Source organism: Vitis vinifera, chromosome 3 (genome assembly GCF_030704535.1).
Source record: "Vitis vinifera cultivar Pinot Noir 40024 chromosome 3, ASM3070453v1".
In the NCBI taxonomy this organism is placed as follows: Eukaryota; Viridiplantae; Streptophyta; class Magnoliopsida; order Vitales; family Vitaceae; genus Vitis; species Vitis vinifera.
The window spans coordinates 16,553,461-16,574,166 of record NC_081807.1 but is presented as its reverse complement, the minus strand read 5'-3'; positions in this window follow the sequence as shown (position 1 = coordinate 16,574,166).

Sequence of the window (20,706 nt, the reverse complement as noted above, 5' to 3'; positions counted from 1 at the left end):
GATATTATTTGAAAATATTTTATTTTCTATTATTACGAACAGAAAATAGAAAATAGTTTTTAGTTGCCAAACGTGTTTTGAAGAACAGAAATGGTTCCAAATAGGCCCTTAAATTCCAATTGAAGCGACATAGAGTTCTATAAAATATGACCAAAACAAAACAAAGAAAATAAAATCAATACGCTTTATACATTAGAAAACATAAGGGCAAACAGGAGCTTTCTCGAAATAGTGATAAAAAATTAGATATATATGTATTCAAATAGTTTTTAAATTAGGGAAAGCCAACATAGTTAAGGGTTCTTATATATAAGAAATATTCTCAAGAACTTGATTTTCTATTTCACTAAAAGTTCAAATAAATGGTAGCAAAACAGAAAGTCCTTAACCTTAAATTGACTACTCCTTAAGAACTGATGAACATGCCATGGCCTTATCTATGACAATAACAAGTTGTACATTGAAAGTATACATTACAAAATTTGCAAATCAATTTCACTTTTTGTGCAGATGTACAGAGAAGGATGATAGTCCCTTTAAGGGATTCCAAGTGTAGGTCCAATTGGCTTATTTTTCCTTTTCCTTTTTTCTTCCTGATGTCTACTTATAGAAGAATTAAACTAGAGATAGCACATTATATATACAGGGTTGACTTAATCTCTACTATCATTGAGACCTAAATGACTAATGGAAGTGATACTCTCCCTATTCTATGCCTCTTCTAGGAGTAAATTAGCTGCCACAAAAGCCTTTTGTGATTTTCTTCAAGCCTCAATAGCAGAATTTACATCCTACGTTTGCACCACAACCACATATAAATTCAGAGAGTTGAGAAAAAGAACATATAAATTCGTATAAAAAGTAAATACATATAGTTGAGAAAAAGAACATATAAATTTATCCCATAACAAAACTATCATAAGTCAATGAGAAAGAGAGTTTAGATAGAGCATTGAGAGAGAATTCTTTATAGAGTATTTATCCAAGAAAAAATAGGAATAAAAAGATGTGGAAAGGAACATGATGCAAACAATATGATGCAGAAATTCTTGAGTCCATCACTTGGTCATAAATTTTATCATTTTAATCCAAAAACATGGTATGCTAAAATATTTTTTTCATAAACAAACACTCTATTAAAAGGGTGCAACCAAAGTATACAGGTAGTATAAGACAATCACTAAACAATCAAGAAAAAGAAGGTAAAAATAAATAAACCTCCATCCCTTTAACTATAACCTAACCGATCGATCAAGTCTAATAAGGACGAAGAAGCTTCATCAATAAAAAAGATGGATAGTATAAAGGTGAATTGTGGTACCTTCAAATTTATGAGTGACACCATGGAATCCTTGACTTGATGTTGCACTATTAAATTGTTTGGAATGAACAACCTCCAAAATATTGGCAAAACATATCCTTTTTTCTTCTAAACAACCTTGTATTTCATTTCCAAGCAACTTAAAGGTTGAACCACATCAGAAAAAGTTAGTACATAGGTTCACAAAGGAGGTACTTAAGGTTCACTAAAGTAGTACCTAAAATTTGAAATAGGTAGTACTTGAGGTTCAAGAGGGAGTAACCTGTAAAATAAGAATGTCATGCTCTTATCTAAATGAAATTGAAGGAGTAGTTTAGGAGTAGACAAGTTCCATACTTATCTCAATTGGTCTTGAAACTATGGATTCCCCCTAGATTGAATGGTAAAGGTAATTCTTATGGTTGAGAAAGGTAGGTCCTATGGTTGAAAAAAGTAGTACCTAGGGTTGACAAAGGAAGTACCTAAGGTTCACTATGGTAGTAGCTAAGGCTCAACTAAGGTAGTACTTAAGGTTCACAAAGGTAGTAACCTAAGGTTCGCTAAGGTAATACCTAAGGTTTACTAAGGTAATACCTAAGGTTCACTAAGATAGTACTTAAGGTTGATTAAGATAGTACCTAAGATTTAGTAACCACTATACCTAAGGTGAACCGACTGACTACCCTAATAAAACATGATGCCATTCTTAGTTCGAAGTGCAATTAACAAAGTTGTGTATGAGTAGACAAGTTCCATCCTAATTGAATGCCACTTGTTGGTCATATGGTTGACAAATGTAGTACCTAAGGTTGACAAATGAACTACCTAATGTTCACAAATGAAGTAACTAAGGTTCATAAACAAAGTTTCGAAGGCTCACAAACGTAGTACCCAAGGTTCACTAGGGTAATACCTAAGGTTCACTAAGGTAGTACTTAAGGTTAAGTAAGCTAGTAACAAAGGTTCAGTAAGCACCTAAGGTGAACAAATTGACTAACATAGTAAAACATAATGCCAAAGGAACTACCTAAGGTTCACATATGAAGTACCTAAGGTTCACAAAGGTAGTAAGCCAAGGTTTACTATGGTAGTACCCAAGGTTGATTAAGGTTGATTAAGGTTGTACCTAAGATTTAATAACCACTATACCTAAGGTGAACCAATTGACTACTCTAATAAAACATAATGCCATGCTCAGTTCTATGTGCAATTAAAGAAGTTGTAAGTTCCATCTTGATCGAATGCTACTTGTCGGTCCTATGGTTGACAAATGTAGTACCTAAGGTTGTCAAAGGAACTACCTAATATTCACAAATGAAGTAACTAAGGTTCACATTGAAGTTTCGAAGGTTCACAAAAGTAGTACCCAAAGTTCACTAGGGTTGTACCTAAGGTTCACTAAGGTAGTACCTTAGGTTTGGTAAAGACCTAAGGTGAACAAATTAACTAACATATTAAAACATAATGCCAAAGGAATTACCTAAGGTTCACAAAGATAGTAAGCCAAGGTTTACTATGGTAGTACCTAAGGTTCCCTAAGGCAGTACCTAAGGTTCCCTAAGGCAGTACCTAAGGTTCCCTAAGGTAGTACCTAAGGTTCAGTAACCTAGTACCTAAGGTTCAGTAACCTAGTACCTAAGGTGAATCAACTAACTACCTTATAAGACATAACACTATGCTCATTTCCAAGTGTAATTAAAGAAGTTGTGTATCAGTAGACAAGTTCCACACATATCTCAATTGATCTTGAAACTATGGATTTCTTTTTGATTGAATACCAAAGGTAGGTCCTATGGTTGAAAAATTTAGTACTTAAGGTTGACAAATGATCTAACTAATGTTCACAAATGAAGTTTCTAAGGTTCACAAAAGTAGTATCCAAGGTTCACAAAAGTAGTACCCAAGGCTCACTAGGGTAGTACTTAATGTTCACTAAGGTAGTACTTAAGGTTCAATAAGCACCTAAGGTGAATAAACTAACTAGCATATTAAAACATAAGGCCAAAGGAACTACCTAAGGTTCAAGTATGAAGTACTTAAGGTTCACAAAGGTAGTAACCCAAAGGTCACTAAGTTAGTATCTAAGGTTCAGTAAGCTATAACCTAAGGTGAACCAACTCACTAACCTATTAAAATATAATGGTAATAATATATCCAACTTTACAATCACAATGTGATAAAATTGAGAGAGGACTAGGTTGTAAAGCATAAGGGTCTTCAATAAGAAAACTTACATCGTAATATATGCAATGCAACCTATATAAAAAGGAACCAAAGAAACTAATCAAAGATTGTCACCATCATCCCAAGTTTCCCTCATATCTAAAAGGTAGCTAACTGAGTATAGATAAAATAATAAGCATGAATGGTAGTCATCAGTATCAGTATCTCATAATTCAACAATATTTATCAAAAAAAAAAAAAAAAAGTATCTTATAATTCAATAGGAAAATAAAAGGGGAGGGGGAAATCAAAATCCATCATCTCTATCATAGGGAATGGGATTTTCATTTAAATCCCAATGTGTACTCTACCACTCAACATAAACTAGAAAAGAAAATAAATTAAAATCCATCATCGGTGTATGAGGAAGAAGGAAATCAGAAACAAATTTCTCTACAAGAATTTCCTAAATTCTCCAGAAAATAGCAAAAACTACAAATTTCCCTTTAGGGGTGTATAACACAATGTTGTCTCAGGAAATAAACATATAGAATTTCACAAAAATCATCTAAATTGATACGTATTTGATAAGAATCATCTACCTTTGTCCTTGTATTTGTTGTATAGCTAAGTTAATTAGGTGTAATTTGAATATGTAACCCCACTCTCTCAACCCTACAATATTCCCAACCAACTTTGGCTATCTAATATGTTTCTCAAACCTACAATATAAATGGAAATAAAATAGAAATTAAGATAAATTACAATACTGTGTACCAAAAAAGGAATCAATGGAATCAAAATCTTGATGAGAGTGAAATTTGATTTGATAATGATGAATTTTTTATTCTCATTCCCATTCTAAAAATAATCCAAACACATGTATGAACAAAAATACAATTGATTTCTCATTTTCATTCTCTATTCTAATGTTACAAACCATAACCTTAGTTAAACATGAAATCCACAAATTAATTTAGGAAATATGCATTCATTTTGTATCAAATTAGTTTGATTTTTTTTTTAAAATTTTTTATTTTGTGTGAATGGAACTAAAAAATAAATGGGACTTAGTGATACAAAAATAAGGCACCGAGAGCGCCTCACTTTGATACCACATCAAGAGAAGAGAGGAACCCGCCTAGTACTTCAACTAAGAGATACCTCCTTGAATAACCACTTGGCCTTGGTAAAGCCATACTAACAAGACACGTTTTCCTTTTCGGAGCCAAGCCATAAAGCTTGCTAATGCCTCGTGACTGTCCTAGGAAATTCAACGCGCATTACCATTGTATATTGACCTATGAAAAAGACTGTGATAATAAAAATATGCTTCCATCTTTGGCATCGTTTATGGGAATCACATTAGAAATAAACATTTCTAGCCAGAATAGAAAGGCCATGAGCGAGGGAGGAGTTAATGGGCAAAAGGCCCACCATGGAAAGCAACTTAAATGAGCAGGATCTAATGTAGGATCAACTATCTCTATTGCGTCATTCGTTAGACCAACAACAATGTGAGCACAGCTAGCGGCTGGAGGACCTCTTGGCTCGACAAGATGAATTGGCCTATTAGTTTTATGGTCATAGAGAAAGATCGTGTTCTCCATTAAGGAGTTGAATGATGTTAGATGATAGTAAGATGGGATATGTACTAGAAATTGCTACAGAAAAAGTAGTGCCTAAGAGGCATCCTCGACACACCATGCAAAAACTTAAAAAATTGGAGTAAAAATATGAAAGGCTTGTGAATGAAGTACAACAAATTAAGCTACAAGCAAATTTGCCTGTGGGGACGATTGGTAACTAGGGAGGCATTTTCTAGTCCTCGCGATTACTATAGGAGGAGCTTCCTGTCCATTATGTACCACCAAAGTTTAACCTTTACGGCAGGACTAGCGATCTTGCCAAGAATATCTATCACTTTCAATAGTTGATGGCCCTCATGGATGATCGGGAGGGTTTATTATGTCGAGTCTTCCTTGCCAGTCCTCAGAGCCCCTCCTTTAACTAGTTTCATCAATTTCCCCTTCATTCTATTCATGGTTTTGCTTAGCTTTGCAATCATTTTATGACCCACTATGAATGCAATACCCGACCTTATTGGAGGATCAATCACTTATTCAATCTTAGGCAGAGCCTCAAGGAACCATTGCATAAGTTTATTCATTGATTTGTGACTGAGATGATGCAATTAGAAAATGATGACTTGAAGACAGTAGTGGTATCTTTTTAAAAGGCCTTGTTGCTCAGAAGTCCATTGTTACATTCAATAGCTAAAAATGGACTCACAACAATTGAGATCTAAAGCTAATCGATATTTGAACATAGAAGAGGAGTTAGAGGCACTAAAGAATAAAAGAAAGTGTCTTAGGTGGAGCACGAGTAAGAGTAAGGACCTCAAACTCAGAAGAAAATAGGAGTGGGTAAGAGATTGTCCAAGTACCCCACGGATGAGGTACCACAATGCTGATGTGATCGAAAATGCCAAGGGCATGGCAGTTGGGATGACACCTTATGCTCACTTATGTAATGAAGATGGGGAATTGGTTTGTGCATGGGGTTGAGACTTGGCATGCATATTGGAGGTCTCAAACAGTTGGTCAATGTTGTGTAAGAATGAGGAGTGTTTGGTGGGCATGATGACGTGGGTTAGGTTGTTGGTGGTGAGTATGGTATGGGAAATAGGTTGAAAGTATGGTGATGAGCTTACTGGGTATGAAGGTTAGGGAAATGGGTGGAGTAAATGGGAAGTGGGTGGTGAAAATTGGTAGTGTTGGGGGATTGAAGCTGGGTGGTGTTCAAAGGTCCATGTTGGGTGGAAAAGATGGAGCTGGGTTAGGTAGGAATGAGTAGTGGAGGAAGTGGGCCCCATAGAAAAGGAATTCCTCTTCTTTTTCAGTTTTGGGACTGTCTAACTGATTATTTTTTTCTTACATCAAGATCTTTAGTTTTTTGAGCTTATTGAACCTCAAGTCTTCGCTGTTAGTATAGGTTGTTTCATTTGCTCATGTTCACAGTGGGTGAAGCTTGTAATAGTAGGGAATTCGTGTTCCAAGGGATTTAAGCCTTTTAATGAGTTGAAATGAAGAGCTTTTCAACTTTTTAGCTTTTTGGGCAGATTTGCTCAACATTATAGACCTCAGAACGACCTATTGGAGTTTGCTATTTCTCTTGAAGGAATGGTAGGGTCAGTTGTCCCATTTGAACATCGAGATGGTGTAACTCAGAATCATACTTGATTGAATAAGCTAGAGTAGAGTTAAGTATGTTACCCAACATTGCATCAGAAACATGTGAACAATCTCTCGAACAACTATAAGCTAAAGTAGACGGATCATCAAAATTGAGATATTCTATTGATGGCCAAAATTGCACCACTTTATTGATCATTTGATGATTCATCATCATATGCGCTGTAATTTGTGGACTATGAATCAAGTTAGGCCCACTCAATGCCATATTTCATTTTTTCATGCAAAGCTCTCAATCGCGATACACACATTGAACCAAAAATCACACTTTCATCATCTTCATTTCTTAGCTTCCCCAATATATTGATTTTAGCTATATTTACATTGATATTTTCCTCTTCTTCATTCACATAGACAACTTTTCTTTACTTTGCATCATCTTCATCATTTGCATATCCAATAGTTGTGGGCTTTGAAAATGGCACACCTAAAGGTGGCCATGCACTCCCATGCACAAGTGGGAATAAGGTGGAAAAGAGCTCAAGCATCCCAAGGAGTAGAGAGTAGCAGATTGACATATTTTGTCATTGGAGGTGGTTTATTATACACAGGAGTTGAAGTGCAGTGAACATAGGTGATGTGATAACATTAATGAAATGAGAGAGGGGGAATGAGGGTGGTAATGTTGGCGTTCATGGGGATATGGAGTTTATATCATTGGAATACAATGGGATAACATGGGGTGTGGCTTGTGATGTTTCAAGGGTCTTTTAAGCAATTACATTGATGGAGTTAGTAAGAGAGTTGGTTGGAATTTGGAAATTTCCAATTGTTCTCTCCATAGTGGATGCGTGTCCAACTGGAAATGTGATCAACTATGGGTATAGATAATGTTTTTGCTGCTTTGTCTTTTCAATATTCTAACATTGACTTTGGGACCTAGAGGATTCAATGGGAACTGCCCATCTCATACAACCTAAAGCATTTACATTCCCTAATTGATCAAACCTCCTCAGACGAATCGGTGTTTTGACTATAATCACTGTTATCCAACCCATTATCCTCTCAAAAATGGCTTGTCGTTGCATTAGTAGCTCTTGACTTAGTTGGGGTTGTGACTTGGCATGGAAAAGATGGCCATACAAGTTGGCATTATGTGCGTGTGGAAAGGAGGTAGAGGGGATGACTTGACTAGATTAGGAATGAGCCCCATCCTTTCTTCTACTATTATTTGCTCCATCACAGTATGAATTTGAAGCTTGTTGAATGAATGAGTTGAGAGCTTGAAACCACTTATGTCCTGCTTTCCCTGGTGTCTGAGTGGTTGCCAGAACCTCTATAAATCCATTTGGTGTGCAATCCTGCTCTTAAGGTACAATGCCTAGAAAGGAGCTACTACAACTGCTTATTATGCCACCTCTAGATAGTCCAATCTATATGGGAAGCCTTTGGATTTATCCAAGCCAAAGATTGAGATAATGAATCCTTGATTATGCTTACTTGGGCCTGCACTCTTTTTCCAAACTTGGATACCAAGTTCCAACAACATCTAGAAGCCATTCTCTAGCATCATCAATTGGTAATGCACATAATGCTATGCACCCAAAATACCCACAAAAAACAGAGTAAGACAACCAAGAAAATAGAGCACAGAGAAAGGAAACAAAGAATGAACTAGTGAAAGCCACATTTCATGTTTCATTTGACGGACTTAGATTGGTGGGAGGAGTACAAACATATTCCAACAAAAAAAAAGGCAACCAATATCTCAAAATAAGGCAAAATGAGATGGAGCTTCATCGAGTTCAAATAACACTAAAAAGAATAGTGAATGAAACAATAACAATGAGCACATTAACAAGCCAAAAATTAGCAAAACTCATGTGTAGCCTCTATTATCCATAACCAAACAAGAAAACAAAGCCTTAAACAACAAGAGGAGAAGATGAAGAACAATGGTAGTGAAGATGAAACGAGAGATACACAGTGAACTTACTTGAGAGCTCCTCTAAAGCAAAGTTTGCTCAACTTCTTAATGCTCTTTTTCAGTTATCCTAGATTTCTTGCCCCCCAAGCTCACTCATAATGGTCTTTGAATCCTCCTTTACTAGTTCCTCCTCTCAAGAACAACCGTCCTCCTCAAAATCCATATCCTCCCTAATGAATGCTCTTCATTTCTCCAAAAAAGAAAGAAAAAAAAAAACCCCAGCTTACTCTCGTTGCTCACTCTCTAAAAAATGGCTCTCTCACAACCTCCTCATTGAATCCTCTAACTCCTTACGCTCTCTTCCAAAACAAACCAAAAAGCAGCCTCTTGCCTTTCACTATAAAGAATATCCCTCTATCCTAACCAACCTACTACTCCTCGAAAAACTACCACTACTCCCACTCACTCTCTTGATAGCTCACACTCTCTACCTGGCTTCCAGAAGCCTTTAGAAAGTCCCAAAAAAAGTGCTAAAAAAAAAATCTTTCCCCAAAATCCAAAATTAGGGGTCACACCATAACATTTCCTTTAGTGGGAATTTGATATATACTTCTTGAAGCTAGAGTATGTTAATTGATCACATAACATGTGAGATTTGTAACATAAAGATTAGAGAGGTAATCTTGATAAGTTATAACACTAGCTTGTTAGATTATGGATATCAGTTTATGGGGAGTTTGCATACAATGGAAAGTAGGTCACAAACCTAAACTTCGTTTCATTGTTATTTACACTCCTATGGGTTCTAGTGGTCCCCACTTTGAGGTCATATACCATGATGACATGGTTTATGAGGGTTGACTTGACTATTGGTTCACTCTTGTGCATAAGAGCATTTTGGTAATTACGTAAGATTGCATATGGGATAGTGGATAAGGTCTCTGAATTGAGCTAATTGATTAATTAGATGACCCTGTGTAGTTAATTAATCAATTAGGACCCATTTTAGATTATATTAAGTGACTCGAGCCTTAAGCCCAATAGGGGAACCCTATAAATACACCTTAGGGATTAGAGTTTCCAAGTTGATAGTCGTCTTCCACCTCCAAAGACTAAATTTTAATAGATTTGGTGGTTGCATATGTTGTGTGCTTGGGCTTATTGACTCACCCTTTTTCGCAGTGCATGGCTAGGGATATCAGGTACGCATCATTGTTCTGATTGTCGATTTCCTATGCATGTCGAATACCAACTAGGATTGTATGAGTCTTGTCGTCCATGTAGCCTGAGGGGAATTGACTGATCTTTGACCCATATGCCCCAATGTACCCAATTCACTAGTAGAGACCGAACTCCAGGCTTAGAGGGGTGCGACCTTGCATGAGGTACCTTTTTAATAGGTAACCTAATCCCCATACCTAGAAATTGAGTTTCACGGACCGTTATTTCTTGACTGGAGTCATTGAGGGGTTTTTGTTCTTACTTAATTTTCCCTATTTCAAAAATAAAAATAAAAACTAAGTGGCGACTCCAAACAAAACCGTTCCTCATCGGGGACAAATTTTCCAAAACTTGAAAACCACATTTTTTTCTCCCTTGCCACCATGTTCCTTAGCTTGCAAGTTATTTATGTTATTATGACTATACCCCTTAATCTTTGGTGATTTTAATTATCACGACTAGATCTCTCTGTCATTAAGTGATTTTGATCATGTTGACCACATCCCTTAATTTTTAGGTGATTTTGGTTAAAGTGACCGCATCCCTCATCTTTTAGGTGATTTCAATTATGGCGACCCTATCTCATCATTCTCGTGATTTAGGTGATTTCGATCATAGTGAATGCATCTCATCTTTTTCGAGTTTTGGGTGATTTCAATCATTACGACCACATCCCATGCTTTTCAATTTTTTCAGTGATTTCAATCATGCCGACCACGTTCTATCAAATGTGTAACCATACATACTAGTGCACTCACGATGGGAACCTCATTCCATTAACCAAGAAAAGTCATCCTCCAATTAGGTGGTAATGCACTACAACCTCAAATGGATTTCCCAAGTCCATGAACGAGTTGTGAACAACTAATGTAATTGTAAAGAACTCATTGACTTGGATCTTCTATGCAACTCTTAACTCACCAAAGTAATGTATAATGCAAATGATGTAGGTTTAAATGCTCAACAAATATAATGTATAAATATAAGAATGAATGGAAAACCAAAATCATTGATGAAATCTTTTATTGTTATTTTATGCTTTTAAGGGCTCCATCCCAACAAAATATGGTTTAGTTGATTTTGGACATCTTTTTATATTTAGATTTCTATCGTCATATCATAGTTGACAATATAAGTTACAAGACTATCATGGTAGACATAATCAACCTACAAGGTATAAATAACTTTTTAAGTACAAACATTCTCCCTTTAGAAACTTACTAAAACATCTTTAAGTATTTTAAAGTTTGGTTTTTCATATTAAGGATGATGTCTTTTTACAATCCAAATAGGTCACCATCGATTGATTTTGCAAATTGTACCTTCATGATTGGAATAACTTGTTAGCATGAGTTACTAATAAAATGTTTAGGCAGAACAATGTAGATGACCTAATGAAAAGTGAGAAAGTGATGACGAGTAGTAGAAGTCACTTAATTGATTTCTAGATGAGAATGCAACAACTATACCAACCTGTAAGGATGAAATTATTCAAATAATGTCATAGATTATGTTAATCCATGACTTTGCATCTATGTAATTCTAAATATATGTACCTTCTTTAGTTAAATGAAGGGATTATAGGGTTTTTAGTTGATTTTAATTAGTATGATATGTCATATATTGTAATTGATAATGGTCAAACATGGTTCTTAAGTTGTTTGATGGAGGATGAAGGAGATGCTAGGTATTGTAAGTTGAAATGTATGTGTCTTTTGATGATTATATCAAAGAAATGTTATTGTTGACTTTATCATTATATCATGTAAGTATATCTACTTAAGTAATTACTAAGAAATAAATTGATATTGATGAAATATACGTAACTTAATTTATTCTTTCTAACATTATTTTTTTTTATGGGAATATCCACATTGATTTATTTGGATTAATGAAAGTGATTTACAATAACTTCAACCACTAGTTAGCAGGCTACAAAGATAGCTCAATGCTCATAATATTTAATCAAAGTCATATTTTGCAAATGGACTATTGTAGAAATGAATGTATAGGTTATCTTAGAAATTGTAAATATGATCGATTACATATAGATATTTTTGTAGGTAAAAGTTTGTCTAATACCATAAAATAGATGAGATCTCGCTAAATTTTTAATTCATTTATTATTCACATGTGTGAATAAGAATATTAGATTCTTGTAAAGTTAGAAAAAAAATTATTTCTTTCTAAACTTAAAAAAGCTGTGAAAAAAATATTAGATGAATACAAATATTGAATTCATAAATAGGATTTGTTTTTAAAAATGGTGATACTATTTCAAAATAGATAAATGTGATTTTTAAAATGAAAGAAATTATATTTAAAGTTTTAATGAAGTATATTTTTCTTTAAAATTTTCAATTTTTTAATATTTATAAATAATTTGTTTACAACACCATGTTAATCATGGAAGAAAAGCACCTAATTAAAGAAAACCTTCCAAATAGGTTTTTTATTTTGCTTATTTTATATGAAGTGATCAACACTTAAAATAGTAGTCTCATTCATAGAAAAATGATCAACAATTAAAATGGAAAAAACATACATAGCCCATATGATAATTAGGCACACAAATTTCATTTCCATTCTTTTCTTGAAGGCAACGTTGCTCACAAGATGCTAGATTACATCCATTTCGGTCCAACACTTCTATACAACTCCCTACATTACCATCCTCTACCTTAGCCTCCTTCATCTCCACTCTTTTTTTTTTTTTTAAACAATACAAAAATTAAAAATAGGTGTTATAATAATATATAAAATGCTAACAATCCTTGGAAATGAAATTATTTACTCTTGTTGTATTTTGGGAAGTTTGAGAAAGATATTAAGATTAGAAATTAATAGAAAAGAGAAATTGAAGAAAATATCATTTTTGTATACTTCTCTAAATTGATATCTCTTGTTGCCTATTATATATGTGTAGGAAAAATGAAAAACTAGAAAATATATAATTTTTTAATTGATTTTAATTATAGTTAATTTTATTTTTTCAATTTTTTTATAAATCAAATAACAAATTTTAGATTTAACTTTTGAAATCCTAGATAGAAGCTCAAGGTGTTCGGTGGGTTATGACTAGGTAGAGAACTAATCCAAAAATAATCCATGCATGATATTGTGTGTACTATATTAGGATAGAGCCTTTAAAAGTATGACATGATGTAATAAATTTGGAATTCATTATTTATTTAATGATGTTCCAATTTCACTTTTATCTATCCTTATTCCATGTATTATACTTTATGAGCATTCTTCCTTATATCTTTTGCATTGTATGTGATTTAGGTGCATTAGGAGTTGCACAGAAAATCTAAGTCATGGGTTCCTTGTAAATAGATGGCTTGTTCATAGTCGATTCATGGGTCTAAGCAACCCATTAGAGGTTGCAGTGTACTACCTACTAATTAGAGGGATGGCTAGTCTTGGCTATTAGGATAGGTTTCCCATGGTGAGTATACTAGAGTGTATGGTTGCACATTGGATAGGACCTGTGGTGAGTTATAAATTAAGGCTATGTCATGATTCCACCAAGCTGCTTCATTGTGTTGTCTCTCAACCTTGAGAGAATATTGAGTTTGTGCTGAAGTTAGCAGTGGCTTTGACCTACAGGTGAGATCATAAGTTAATCATATATTCCTTATGGATTTTACCATGGGAGGTTCTAACTAAATTGAAAAACAAATACAATTTCCTACTCGACTAGCGGATCATTTAGACCGAACTAAGTATTGCCACTATCACTACTTACATGGGCATCAGACCAATCAATGTAACTCCTTATGGTGGTACCTGAAGGGATTGGTATGTTAGGGAAAACTACGACAATATGTTAAGAAGGGACCAACGCAACCTACTTCAATTCTAGACAAAGAGTGCAAAGAAGGACATGGAACCTCCAAGCTAGAAGAAAATGTTCCCCTAGTTCTCATGTTGTTGATGTTGGGATTGAGCCCCTAAAAGCAAGACATGATGTAACAAAGTTAGACTTAATTGTTCTCTTACTATCCTTTCACTATATTGACATTGATTTGAGCATTAGTCCATGTCTTTTACATTGTACATGACTTGAGTGCATTAGAAGTTGCACAAAAGATGCAAGTCATGGGTTCCTTGTAAGTAGATAAGTTGTTTATAATTGGTTTATGGATTTGGGCAATCCAGTAGAGACTATAGTGCACTACCTTCTAATTAGAGGGATGACTTATCTTGGCTATTAGGATGGGTTTCCCATGGTGAGTTCACTAGTATATGTGATGCACACTAGACAAGACCTATGGTGAATCATGCCACAAGGCTATCAGTTGTTATGATTCACCAAGTTACTATACTATATGGACTCTCAACCTTGAGAGGATATTGAGTTTGTGCCAAAATCAACAAGAGGCTTTGACCTATGTGTGAAACCTTAAAGTGGTCATATATCCCTATGGATTAGGTCACTGTTGATGGAGGTTGGTAGCAACAGGTATTCTCAATAGAGGTACCATGATATCTTATAAGAGTGAGACAGTGTGTCCCTTGGGTGATCCAAAGGACATGTGATCATGAAATCTATGGATATAGTAATTCCTTTAATGGAATTTGACATAAGCTCCTTAGAGATAGAGTATGTCAGTTGATCACATAATAAGTGAGATTTGTAACTCAAGGATTTGAGAGGTAATCTTGATAAGTGATAACACTACCTTGTTAGATAGTGAACACCAGTTCATGTGGAGTTTGCATGCAATGAATATTAGGTCATGGACTTGAGCACAAGTGTCTCGTTATAATATACATAAAGTACTAGAGTGTTGTTGACTCTTTATAGTAGGATGTTGAGTTAATTTCAAAATTTGATTATGAAGGAACCAATACTCCTATGGGTCCTAATGGTCCCCACTCTGAGCTCATATTCCTTGATGACACGATTTATGAGGGTTGGTTGGGTTTTTAGTTCATTTTTATGCATAAAGGCTTTTTGGTAATTATGCAAGGTTATATAGGGATAAGTGAGTTGTATGTTTGGACTGGGCTAATTGATTGATTAGGGTCTTGTATAGTTAATTAATCAATTAGAAACCTTTTTGAGCTACATTAAGTGACCCAAGCCCATGGTGGGCTTAAGTCACTTAAGTGCAACAAGAAGCCTATAAATACTTCTTTAAAGGTTAAGGTTTCAACATCTTGCCATTTTCCCTTTCAGTCTGGAAAGAAAACCCTAGCCTCTACCCTTGAGATCTCGACCATCTCAATGCCTAGATACAAAGAAGAGTCATCAGGTGAAAGATCTTGGGTATTCGAGAAGCGCATTGGAATCACATGGCTCGTAAGCATGAGAACTGCATGGGATGTGCACAAGCCGCATGCAGGGGAATCACACGCGATGTGCATGTTGGAAACCACATGAAAAGAGATTCTCTAGTTTTTCAAGGCATGTTCTTCACTGCAAGGAATTGGTTTGGGAACAACCAGATCCAAGTAAGAGCACTTTTTCTCTAAATCTTCATTTTATAATGGTTTCTGAAGCCATTATTTTATGTTGCATTAGATCTAGAGAGCCCTAAGGATAGATGTATGCACCCTATGAGATCTAGGGCATGGGAACAAAGTAATCCAAGTTTCCCAACAATTGGTATCAGAGCCCTAGGGTAGATTCTAGCATGTTAGATCTATTATAGGGTATGCTAACTTTGTTTTGCAAAGTTGTTTTATTCATCTCATGGCCCAAAGAGACGAATGAATGTCATGATAAGGGTTATAATTTTCTTTCTAATTATTATAATTAATTTTAGGTTATTATTATGTTTGGATCTATTTAATGACATTTGATTATTGTTCTCTAGATTGAGTTGTACACCCCATAAGGGGTATATGATTTTATTTGATTGTAAAAATCTTTTCTTTTTAATAGTTCTAAGCTCCTTTATAGGTGCATAGAAATTTTTATTGTTGTAAAAATTTTAGTTTTTTGTTTATATCGATCTATGGTGACCTAAGAGAAAAGAAGGAATCTTGAAAGTTATTTTTGTGATTCTATGATAGTTAAAGAAGAAAGAAGGATTCTTGGAAGTTCTTGTTTTGAGATCCACAATTGTATAGTGATGTCAAATTAAACTTAAAATTGGGACTATCTCCTAGTAGTTTCTTAAGGCAAGCCACATATGAATTTGAAGTTTAGGAAGTCAAGAATTCAATGGTTCAAGGGGATTGGAATTCGGAGTTGAAATGAGAGAAATATGGTTGATTGAAGCAAGGTTGCACAAAATGCATGATAGCATAGTGACGTCAACCTTGAGCGAAAATTGGGACCATTTACATTGATTTTCCCATGGCAAATCATCGGTTTTGAAGCTTAGGAAGTCAAAAATCCAATGTTTCAAACAAATCACAATTTAGAGTTGAAACAAGGGAGATATGGCTAATTGAATCAATGTTGTGCAAAGAGCATGCTGCTACGAGGTTGCATATAGGTCCAATTCTTTTTGGTTGTTTGGGCTGAATTTTTGGCCTCTCCTTTTGGGCTTATTTTGGTGGCAATTGGGTCTTTTGGGTTTTCATTTTTCACTAACCCTATCTATGGTTGTAGGGCTACTTTTTATAATTTGGATTTTATCTAAATTTTAATTACTAAATATGCAACAAAATCACTAAAGGCCATGAGAAATTTTATATTTAATTATTCCCTTGTTTTTATTATATGCTCTTGATTAATTGCATATGTGGCCTCATGTTATTTTGGTATTCTTAATTGGAAATAAATTTTTATGTTTTTTCAAAATTGGAAAACTTATTTAAATTGAAATGTGGATGGTTAGGAAATTTTATTTTAAAGAAAAGATAAGTTGGAAAAAGGATTAAGAGCTTGCTTACCTTTTTAAAAATTAATTCTTAGAGGTTTTAATTTTATTTAAAATCTTCTCAAATCTTTAAGATCTCTAAGAATAAAATATTTCTTTTAAGGAAAAGCTCTTATTTTTTTCAAATCTTTATAAAATAGTATTTTTTTTCCTTATTTTGTACGGGATTTCTAATTTAACGAAAATAAGTTAATTTTGAAAATTTATGATAGAAAATTTATAATTAAGAATGGTTACCAAAATAAGTATTAGAACCCAAAGAAAAGTTTTTTGGTATTCTTAGAAAATTTTCATAAGAAGATATTTTCCAAGATTATCTATTTAAACTAGTTGTTGTTAAGAAGATTGTTATTTCTTAAGAACTATCCGTTTTTAAAACTTTAGGAGGTTTTCTTGTTCTTTCTTAGTGAGAGAAGAAAAACTATACCTATAGTTGGTCTTCCAGGCTCGCCCCCTCCCGATAAACAGTTCAATGATAAGGAATAAGAAAGCAATTCTTTTAACATAAGAATCCCTGTTTAAAAGTAAATAATGGTTTAGAAAATCTCATGATAGAGAATTTATGATAAGAAAGGTTACCAAAATAACTTTGGAAAGTTTTAGTAATTTGATGGAAATATAAAATATTTTAAAAATATTTTCCAAAATAAATTGTTTAATTCGTTTTTGGAAATAATCATTTTTAAGAGTTTTTCATAGAGAATATTTTATCTATTAAGGAATTACTAAAATGTTCTATTTTTTGTAGTATTTAATGGAACAAATTATTATAAAACTTTTATGGAAGTATTTATTAAGTTGGAAAAGTTTAAGGGATAAGGATAGTAAAACTTATGAGGATTTTTCAATATAAGAAACAAAAGTTCCTTTTTTGGATAAGGTGCTCTCAAGATTATTCAAAATCTCAAAAATTGGTAATTCCTTATTACACAAAAGTTTCCAATTTGGAAAATAAATATTTTGGAAATTTTCATTAGAGATAATTTATCATTAAAAGATTATTACCAAAAGGCTTAGTATAAAAGAAGAATTTTATGAAAACAAATTTTAAAATTTTGAGAGTGGATATTTTATCAAAATTCTTTTTGAAAATTACTCATGAAAATTTTAAAATTTCCATGTTGGTATTCTCCTACTACACTAAGTATCCAATTAGGAAATAAACATTTTTGGAAATTTTCAAAGTAGATAATTTATTCATTGGGGAAATTACTCATGGTTTCAAAATGCTCTTATTTATCTCAAAAGACTAAGTGAGAGAGGGCCTTAGGCAAGTCCACGACCTCCATTGTCGAGCCCATCGTGATTTGGGTTCATTACCACCCCCATGGTGGGTTATCTCTAAGACTCAAGAGATATGGACCTTCCACATGGACGAAACTAGATATGTCTATAGTGAGAGCGACCACTCCCATAGTAGGGTTCTTTACTTAGTGACATTGATAGTTCAAGGACAATGGTTATACACTTGACATTGGATATGAAATGGTAGAATCACCCCACACGACCCACTTACATAGTCCATGAGCCAAATAAAAAGTATGTCGATCTTGCCTTTAGATACCTTTATGGTTAAGGTAATGAGATCAATTTGAGAGGGTCTCTAACTAGTAATAAGGTCATGACTTGCCCTATGTAAGCTTGATTATGATGATACTGGGATACCTTGCAAAATGACATGTAGTTTGAGAACGCTACATTTTTTCTAAATAAATTACCAAATGCCTCGAATATTCAATTATGTCATATGCTTGGTTATATTCTTTGTTACAAATATCATGTTGGTTTTATTATCACTCTCTTTCTCACAATAGGCCAAGCCCAACTAATCAATTGGACTAATTTTATTCTAGATATAGTAACTAATTGCACATAAGCTAGTTTAGGTAGAGCTAGTTGTTCCTTATGAACTAACCTAGCAAAATGAAAGAGTGGTATATCAAGGTGGTATTAAATGGATCAGAAGACCAAGTGTCTAATATTTGGATATTTGGATAATGTGTTGCAATAGCAACACATGTCTATTACTAGAGACTTTGATATTCTCTTTCTAGTTTGCAATGGTTATTTAGTGATAAGGGTAGGTTGGTGAGAAAAACCGAGATCTCTTCGTTTCCTAAGCCTAGATTAGGTTAGAAACATGCATAATTATCCTAGGCTTTTTCTAAATCCTATGAACAACGAAAAAAAGGCATTTTTAAACTTTTAAGGGATTTAAAAAATGCTAATGAAAACCATACCTCGGATTCATATGTTATCCAGTCAAATTCACATGGTGAAGATGAAAAACAAAATTGTAGAAGTCTCGTAAACCAGAAGTCTTCCACCCAATGAATTGAACCTTGCTCTTGACACACTTTTGGTGGTGATGGAAGAGAGGATGGAGGTAATGACTCTCTCTCTCTCTCTCTTTAGAGATGGAAGATGACTCTCTAGAAAAAGCAATATAGGAACCCTAACCCCTAAGGGGGTGTTTATAGGGCTTCCTACTAGGCTTAAGTGACTTGAGCCCACTAAGGACTTGGGTCACTTAATCTAGCCCAAAACAACTCCTAATTAATTAATTAACACAATAAAGCCTACTAATTAATCAATTAGCCCAATCTACAAACCTTGTTCACTTACCCTTATGCAACCTTGCGTAATTACCAAAAGGTCTTTATACACAAAAGTGAACCTAAAGGTCATTCAACCCTCATAACCCGTGCCAACAAGGTATATGAGCTCAAAGTGGGAACCACTAGGACCCATAGGAATACTAATTCTCTCATAATCTAATTCTAAAGTTGATTCAACATCCCTCTATAAAGAATCAACTGAACTCTAGTATCCTATGTAAATAACAACAAGACACCAAGTGCTCAGGTCCGTGACATGCTATCCATTGTGTTCAATCTCCCCATGAACTGGTGTCCATGGTCTAGCAAGGTGAAAGCTATCAGCCTTTCAAGACTACCTCTCCATCTTTTAGTTACAAATCTTCATATTGTGTGTTCAATTGAAATATCTTAGCTCTCAAAGAGCTTATGTCAAGCTTCACTTAAGGAACTACTATGACCATAATTTCCATGAACACATCTTCTTAGGATCACCTAAGGGGACACCCTGTCTCAATCCCAAGAGATATCATGGTGTCTTTATTGAGAATACTTATTGCTACCAACTTCCATCAATAGTGATCCAATCCAAAGGGAATACATGATCAACTTATAATTTCTCTTGTAGGTCAAAGTGACTACTAACTTCAACACAAGCTCAATATTCTCTCAAGATTGAGATACAACATAATGAAGCAACTTGGTGAAGTCATGACCACTTGATAGTCGTAAGTCATAACTCAGCATAGGTCCTATCTAATGTGCAACCATACACACTAATGCACTCACCATGGGAAACTCATCCTAATAGCCAAGACCAACCATCCCTCCAATTAAGAGGTGGTACACTACAACCTCTAATAGGTTGCTTAGACCCATGAACTGATTGTTGACAAGTCATCTATTTGCAATGAACCCATGACTTACATCTTCCGAGCAACTCTAAATGTACCTAATTCACGTACAATGAAAAAGATCCAAGCTAGAATGCTTACAAGGTATAATGCATGGAAAAATGATAAATAAAAGTGAGCTAAAGCTTTATTAAATAAATAATAAAAACCAAGAATTTATTACATTTGTCATGCTTTTAAGGGCTCTATCCTAACATAGATTAGCTTTGACAAACTACTCTTAGGACTGTTATGAACACCAGTATTCGTATGATCTTAGAGACCTTACCATTTTTCTTCGGGATGGCTAAAAGAATTCTCAAAGATTATGGGGTGTTCATATGCAAGTTGATTACTACCAAAAAGTTCTATTTTGTAGACCTAATTATAATGGTTTTAAGCACCTTTGAGTAGTAATCATATTCATTTAACCCAATTAATTCATTAAGGTCCTTAGTAATTGGTTTTAACCATTTTGTGGCAAGTTTACATGTTTTTATCAGCTTATGAATCAATTCAAGCATGCCAAATGATGGAGGAGCTACTTGGACAAGTAATGGCAAAGCTTT